The sequence below is a fragment of the Mustela putorius genome, unplaced genomic scaffold, assembly GCF_011764305.1.
Source record: "Mustela putorius furo isolate JIRA1106 unplaced genomic scaffold, ASM1176430v1.1 tig00003836_pilon_pilon_pilon, whole genome shotgun sequence".
NCBI lineage: Eukaryota > Metazoa > Chordata > Mammalia > Carnivora > Mustelidae > Mustela > Mustela putorius.
The window spans coordinates 21,245,776-21,253,200 of record NW_025421989.1 but is presented as its reverse complement, the minus strand read 5'-3'; the positions used below and the strand labels follow the sequence as shown (position 1 = coordinate 21,253,200).

Below are 7,425 nucleotides of genomic sequence, written 5' to 3'. Positions count from 1 at the left end.
ACGACGCTTTGATCACATGTATACCATCCCCCACTGCCCTAAAAAAGTTCTCTACATTTAACATCAAGAAACAATCTACATAGAAAATGAGCATATGGCTTTTGAACACACAGTTCGCCAGAGAGGATGTATGGATAGTAAATAAGGAGATGGCAAACTATTCACATCGCTGTCCATTACTATAATGTAAATTTAAGCCACAACAACATACTGCCACATACCTACTAGAATAGGTAAAGCAGAAATTACTGAAAATAGCAAGTGCTGCTGTGGGTACAGAACAAGTAGATCTGATTCTCGGTGATGGTGACAGTGTAACATGGTCCAGGATCGCTGGAAATCAACTTACCCGTTTCTTCCAAAGTTAAGCATATACTTACCAGATGACAGAACAATCCCCTTCTGAAAATTTACCCTAGTGAAATGAAAATAGATGTTCACACAAAACAGCATACCCAAATGTACCTGTGATTGCCCCAAACCAGAGATAACTTCGGCCTCCTTCAGTGGATAAAAGGATAAACTGGGAATACGATTCAGCAGTCAAAAGGGACATACTATTTGTCCTCACAACTTGGGAGGATCCCAAGCGCATTAGACCAACTGAAAAAGCCCATTTCATAAAATTATGTAATTTTTAATTCCATTTATATAACATTTTCAGAAAAGAAAAATTATACTAATAGAGAATAGATCAATGGTTGCCAAGGATTCCATCTGCTGTAATTATAAAGAAGGAACATTAAAAATAGAACTACCCTGTGATCCAGCAATCACACTACTGGGTATTTACCAAAAATATACAAATATAATAATGCAAATATGATACACCCTGATGCATTATTTACGATAACTTCACTATGGAAACAGCCCAAGTGTCCATCAATTGTTGAATGGATAAAGACATGATGCATGCATGTATGTATATTCATGTGTACATACCCACAATGCAATATTATTCATCCATAAAAAAGGAATGAAAACTTGCTATTTGTTATGAGTGGATGGAGCTAGAGTATAATGCTAAATGAGATAAATCAGGGGAAGACAAATACCTTATGATGTCACTCATGTGGAATTAGAAACAACAAATGAGCAAGGGGGGAGAAAAAGAACCAAGGAACAGACTCTGAACGATAGAGAAGAAACGGATGGTTCCAGAGGGGAGCCGAGTGGGGGTATGGTGAAATAGGGTGCGGATTAAAGACTGCACATAACATGAAAAAAAATACTAAACCCCAAAAGAGAAGGAACATAGGGAGTTTCTCTGGGGCTTGGGGAAATTTGTGTGTCTGAATTCTATACAGATTTATACATGGGATAAAAATGTCTCCAGCTATATACCAAAGAAAACAAAACATAACAAAAAGCACTGATTGCCTGTCTACTTGAAGTCTGGTGAAATCCAGATTTGATTGCAGTTAAATACTACTCTACCAATGTCAGTCTATGAGTTCTGCTAAATGAACTATCACAATGTAAACAGCCTTGTTTGGCTGAACTGGTTGTAAGAGCCACAGGAATTCCCTGTACTATTTTTACAATTTATGTGTAAGTATAAAATTATTTCAAAATGAAAGACTTTAAATAGGGAGGCCGTAACTTGTACAATTATTAGTGTTTGCCAATATCCACTTTTCTGTCCTTCTAGGCCATAATTGCTGGGGTCTAACTGCAGTTTATTGAGCCAAATGATAATAATGTGCTTCTGATAGATGTAGTGATTTCAAATAAAATACAGAACTTTACAAAGAGTGTGGGATAGGAGACTTACTTATGCGAATGTGGAAGGAGAGGCAAGGAGTAATCTGTGTTATGACTGGTGGAGGAGATAAAGCAGCAGTCACAAATAAAAGGGGGAAACCTGCTCAAGGGAGGATATACAACTTCTATTAAATTTCTAATACAGGGAAATAAACCTTATTTCCTGTCCTGTTCACTGTACATTATTCTCACTCAGCTGTCACTTAGGCAATAAACGCAACTTTCTTAGAAACACAAATCCTCCCCATACTACACAGTAAGTAGTGATTTACATTGCGCTACAGATCATGTGATAACCTGGAGAGGACTAGTACAGATTTTTTTTTTTTTTTTTCAAGTATATCCAGTCTCGGTTATTATAACCAGAAAGATACAGCTCTGGACTCCACGCATCCCTGTCACCCATGGTCGATTTAATAAACAGTCCCATCGTCACGGATTCTCCATCCATCCTACAAATGTCTGCATTCTGAGTCAACCTCTTACCCTAGGAAGTAGCTGGTGGCAATAGAGGCCACCAGATAAAGCCATTAGGACATCAGGCCTCTGGTGTGCCAGGAGGTCAGGAACCAGGGAGGACAGTGTGAATTGCAAATACCATCTAGATCATCTCTTGCAGACATGTCCACACTCAACCCTTTATCTGTAGAATCACTGAGGCAATAGGCCGAAGCATATCTCCCTTCAGTTCCACCTCCCTGCAGAGGTAGGCCCCTTGCACTGCTCACTGGTACTCGTGGCCCATCTCAGCTGTCATCACTTAGCAAACCTGCCCAACCTGGAACACTGGCGAGGACGCCGTGAGCTACCACAGCAGCCAAGAGATGTGGCCCTCCCGGGATCCAGAAGGCAGCACCACCACGTGATGCCGGAAAGCCATCTGTCCACGTGATGCCGGAAAGCCATCTGTGGTCTGCCTGACTTTGGGCATGGAGACTTTAGAGGCAGGGCAGGGTGTCCTCTCCGCCAGCAGACCTGCCCACTGAGACCACCTCACAACTTCAACTGGTGGTGGCAATTCAGAGATTTGCCAAGCCTACTAACAGAAATTCTTGGACCCACTACACATTCTTCGCTCTTGTCCTTATGGTTCTTTGCCCACTTTGTGCTCAACTCTCGATCCAGAATGCTGACCACCAACCTGCCCTGGGCTCTCTCTATGAGGTTTTACACATGGTCTCTCTCTCCCTTATGGGCCCTCGCAATTGCTTTGACCTCCAACCCTCATTAGCTAAGAGTGTCCTGCCTCACTCCACGGCTCAGCAACTGATCCTTCTGTGAAGTCCTTGCTTTTATAAGGAGGAATGTCTTTTTCAAAATATAAAAGTATGCTGGGTGCCTGGGTGGCTCAGAGAGTTGAGCCTCTGCCTTCGGCTCGGGTCATGGTCCCAGGGTTCTGGGATCGAGTCCCACATTGGGCTCTCTGCTCGGCGGGAGCCTGCTTCTTTTTCTTCCTCTGCCTGTCATTTCCTCTGTTTGTGCTCTCTCTCTCTGGCAAATAAGTAAATAAAATCTTAACAAAAAAATAAAAATAAAATAAAATAAAAGTATGCTGAGAAAAATCCAGGCACTCAAGACATTAATGCAGAAGTGCCACTCTAAGGGAGTCACTGAATTTTATATTCAACCTTTTTAGAAAAAAAGGAAATAAAAAGTAAAACAATACTGAGACCATCTTTCACCCCAAAGTTTGACCAAAATTTCAAAGTGTGATGAATAAAATGCCTAGGAGGATGTAAGGCAGTCACACACATTCACTGGTCAGACTATGAAGTGGTAGAGCACTTTTGGAGCAGAAGTTCAACAATACTTGTTAAAACTTCCCAATCTTCACACTCACCCACTTACATCAGGCTTGTACTTTGCTATGTCTTTCCTATGAGAAAGCATGCACCTTTGCCCAAGATTTCATGTTCAAAGATGTTGATTTCAGTCCTGTTAATCATAGCAACAAATGGGAAACACTTTATATGTCTATTAGGAAGAGAATGGTTAAATTAATTATTGCGCAAACATAAGTAAGATGATCTTTACCTATTCTTTTTTTGGGGGGAGAGCTTGGGACTAGATGATTGGAGTTGCCAATAATACATGATTAACGTCTCCGTGTAATCAAGACTTGCACTGCCCTGATTGCTCCTGTGTTCTTCCTGACGAGGTCTCCTTCAATAGGCTAAGAGGTCTATGAAAAGATGCTCAACATCATTAATTATGAGGGAAATGCAAATCAGAACCACAATGAAATATCACCTCATATCAGTTAGGATGGTTAATATAAAAAAAAAAAAAAAAAAGCGTGGGCAAGAATGTGGAGACATTGAAGGCTTGCACACTGTTCGTAGGAATGTAAAATGGTGCAGCCACTATAGAAAACGGTGTGGAAGTTCCTCAAAAAATTAAAAATAGAAATACCATATGATTTAGCAATCTCATTCCTGGGTATAAATACTCAAAAAAATGGAATTTAGTATCTCAAAGAGATACCCTCTTTGTAATTACTATTTTTAGTAATTCATTTTTACCCTCTTTGTAATTACTATTCACAATAGCCAAGTTCTGGAAAGAAACTAAATATCCACTGAAGAGAAATGGATAAAGAAAATGTGATGTGCGTGTGTGTGTGTGTGTGTGTGTGCACGTATACATACACATATATATGTCTTTAAGATTGATTTATTGATTTTAGAGACGGCACATTCAGAAGTCGGGGAAGAGCAAAGGGAGAGAGAGAATCTCAAGCAGACTCCCCGCTGAGCATGGATTCCCCGAGCCCCACGCGGGGCTCAATCCCATGATCCCAAGGATCATGACCTGAGTCCTAACCAATAGCTGGCCGCCTCACCGACTGAGTCACCCAGGCGCCCCATCTGTTTTAATAAATATATACACATTCATACACACCATTGATAAAGGAGATTTTCACACTTGTTATGTTTGCGGGCCCTGCTGCTGGGATCCCACAGCAGCTTTACCATTTACCAAGGTCAAAATGACTCAGCCAGACCTTGAAACAGGAGCTCTATTTCTGCCCCGGGCACAGTACGTCTGTCTGCTTCACGAAAACAACCAGGAAAGGAACATTCCAAACAAAGAAAAAAAAAAGTCTCCCTCGTTCCCATAAGATGGAGGTCCTACAGCCTTGCACATACTAAACACATAAGATAAAGTCTGTAACTTTCTGTAATGCCCTTTGTTGTGATGATTTGTAACTTTTTTTTTTAAAGATTTTATTTATTTATTTGACAGAGAGAGATCACAAGTAGGCAGAGAGGCAGGCAGAGAGAGAGGGGGAGGCAGGCTCCCTGCTGAGCAGAGAACCCGACGTGGGACTCGATCCCAGGACCCCGAGATCATGACCTGAGCCGAAGGCAGCAGCTTAACCCACTGAGCGACCCAGGCGCCCTGTAACTTTTTTTGTTAAAAAGAAAAAAAAAAAAATTATCTGACCCTACACCAAATGTTCTTTCCCTGAAGCGCTCTCTTCTTTTTGAAGATTGTATATCCAGGGCAGTTGTCCTAACTTGGGCTCGAATAAAACCCTTTTCCTTTAAAATTAAAAAGAAAAAAAATATTTGTTCATTTGGGGTCAACACCCAAAATGCCTTAAAAGAGGAAATCCTGCCATTTGCAGCAGCACGGGCAAGCCTGAAGGACGTTATGCTCAGTAAAACAAGCCACTCACAGAAGGATGAATGCCCTGTGGTTCTACTTCTATGATGTACTTAACGTCATCGTACCTGCAGAATCAGAAAATAGAACTGTGGGTACCAGGGGCTGGGAGGAGGAGGCAATGGGGAGTTGGTCTACTGATAGAAAGTTCCAGGTATGCAGGATGAATTAATTCTGGAGATCGGCTTACAGTTAACAGTACCATACTACACACTTAAATAGTCTTAAGAGAGTTCATGTAACGTGTTTTTTAGAAAAATAACCAAAGGGACACAAGGAACCTTTTGGAGGTGATGGATACGTCTTACCTTGATTGTGATGATGATTCCACAGATGTATACATATGTCCAAACTCATCCGACCACACATATTAAGTATGAACTGATTTTTGTGAACCTCAATAAACCTATTTTAAAAGAAAAAAGAATTCTAGGGATCAGTTAAGAGTGTGTTGGGTCTGTATGTCCTGTCATGGAAATACCTTGTGTTCACTTTATTACGTGAAGGACAAGAGGCAGAACAATATATACATTGTTAATGACAATCCTTAAAAATTCAATATATTTTTATAGCACATCTACATAAGAAAAAGCCTCAGGTCAGCTTTAAAATGACACACATCAGATTGTCCATTGTGATTACCTCTAAGGAGGAGGCTGAATTTTTTTTTTTTAATCTTTTTTTTTTTAATTTATTTATTTATTTGACAGAGAGAGCGAGAGAGATCACAAGTAGGCAGAGAGGAAGGCAGAGAGAGAGAGAGGAGGAAGCAGGTTCCCTGCTGAGCAGAGAGCCCAATACATGACCTGAGCCGAAGGCAGCAGCTTAACCCACTGAGCCACCCAGGTGCCCGAGGAGGCTGAATTTTGAGGAGAGGGGAGACTGTAATTTATGTGCATTGTTAGAAGTCTTTATAAGAACATATGTACTATTACCTTTGTTATTAAAATATTTAAATACATCTCACCACAAGGATAGTAGCTGTGCATTAATCAGATAAAGTGACCAATGTCTGATCCTGAGAACAAACCTGCCAAGGCTTAAAACAACAAAAGTTTGTTTGTCATACACATGGTCTGATGTGGGTTGCCGAGGGCCCCCTCTGTCAGATAACCCAGGGGTCCAGGCAACTCCCATCAAATGGCTCAACTTCTCAACAAGGGTCTCCGTTTGCTGCTGAATCAAACAGAGTTGTACTAGCTCCCAAATACCTTGGCCTGGAGGTGACAAACACTGTGTCTGTTCTTGTTTCAGTGTCAAGACAGTGGTTGCACCACCCTTCTTAAGCAGGGAGGCAATATAGTCTCCCCATCAGCCCAGGAAGACCAAGACATGATGTGATAAGCCCTTGCAGCCTCTCCCATTAATTGTAACATAGTAGGTGCTCAATAACAAGCAACTCTTAGAATTTGTTATGAAAACAACCCTCTTCTTGGAGTTTCTAAGTAGGCCAGTTTGCCTTGCAGTTCTTCTGGTTTTTTCCAATCCTGCTATGTGACAGGTGCTTTCAAAGACTGGATCACATTTTTTTTTTAAGGTTTTATTTATTTATTTATTTGACAGAGGCACAGCAAGTGAGAGAACACAATTATGGGGAGTGGGAGAGAGAGAAGCCGGCTTCCTGCTGAGCCAGCAGCCCAATACGGGACTCGATCCCAGGACCCTGGGATCATGACCTGAGCTGAAGGGAGATGCTTAACCGACTGAGCCACCCAGGTGCCCCCACATTTAATTTTCAAAAGGATCCTGTAAAATCTCAGTAAAGAGGGCTCACCTTTTGCACTCAATGGCACCTTTCTGTACTCACCTTTTAAATGAGTTCTAGACTCTCTATAGGATGAGAAGGGTCTCTTTATGGAAGCATGATCAAAACTTGGGAGACTGAGCAATCCTTAGCATGACTGAATGTGCAGGACACTTGGACAGATGCCATTAGGCACAAAGACAAACCAACATTTTCCTCTGGGGCGAGTACTGAGATAAGAGGCAGCA

General features: G+C 41.4%; 1 non-coding gene across 1 annotated transcript; it reads left to right on the top strand.

Annotated features, from left to right (window-relative positions):
* Positions 1 to 3,776: 3,776 nt before the first annotated feature.
* On the top strand, positions 3,777 to 3,912 carry LOC123394787. Its single transcript, XR_006609535.1, has one exon. It is a non-coding gene; the product is annotated as a U8 small nucleolar RNA (small nucleolar RNA).
* The last annotated feature ends 3,513 nt before the right edge of the window (positions 3,913 to 7,425 follow it).